The following is a 732-nucleotide window of genomic DNA, read 5'->3' as shown; positions in this document are numbered from 1 at the left end:
CATTTTGCATTCCAGACAGACTTTGAGAAATCAAATTGACTTTTTGAGTCAATATCTTGTTCTGAGCCAGAATGGCATTCAGAGTATCAATCTCAAGAACTCAGTTCTTCTGATTTGTCCCATTGTTCACAGGATTCCTTTCAGAAGTGTACATGAATTGGTTATTTGCAACCATTTCAATTAGTTCTTGAGCTTCTGTGGGCGTCTTCTTCAGATGAAGAGATCCTCCAGCAGAGCTATCCAAAGACATCTTGGATAGTTCAGAGAGACCATCATAGAAAATACCTATGATGCTCCATTCAGAAAGCATGTCAGAAGGACATTTTCTGATCAACTGTTGTATCTTTCCCAAGCTTCATAGAGGGATTCTCCATCCTTCTGTCTGAAGGTTTGGACTTCCACTCTAAGCTTACTCAATTTTTGAGGTGGAAAGAACTTTGCCAAGAAGGCATTGACTAGCTTTTCCCAAGAGTTCAGGCTTTCTTTAGGTTGTGAGTCCAACCATATCCTAGCTCTCTCTCTTACAGCAAAAGGGAATAGCATAAGTCTGTAGACTTCAGGGTCAACCCCATTAGTCTTGACAGTGTCACAGATTTGCAAGAATTCAGCTAAGAACTGGTGAGGATCTTCCAATGGAAGTCCATGGAACTTGCAATTCTGTTGCATTAGAGAAACTAATTGAGGCTTAAGCTCAAAGTTGTTTGCTCCAATGGCAGGGATAGAGATGCTTCT

At 40.7% G+C, this 732-nt stretch overlaps 1 non-coding gene across 1 annotated transcript; it reads left to right on the top strand.

The window, feature by feature from the left end:
* Positions 1 to 304: 304 nt before the first annotated feature.
* LOC130964600 (small nucleolar RNA R71) lies at positions 305 to 411 on the top strand. Its single transcript, XR_009080688.1, has one exon. It is a non-coding gene; the product is annotated as a small nucleolar RNA R71 (small nucleolar RNA).
* The last annotated feature ends 321 nt before the right edge of the window (positions 412 to 732 follow it).

This window comes from Arachis stenosperma, chromosome 2 (genome assembly GCF_014773155.1).
Source record: "Arachis stenosperma cultivar V10309 chromosome 2, arast.V10309.gnm1.PFL2, whole genome shotgun sequence".
Classification (NCBI taxonomy): Eukaryota; Viridiplantae; Streptophyta; class Magnoliopsida; order Fabales; family Fabaceae; genus Arachis; species Arachis stenosperma.
The sequence above is the reverse complement of the archived record's forward strand: the minus strand, read 5'-3'. Positions and strand labels throughout refer to the sequence as shown.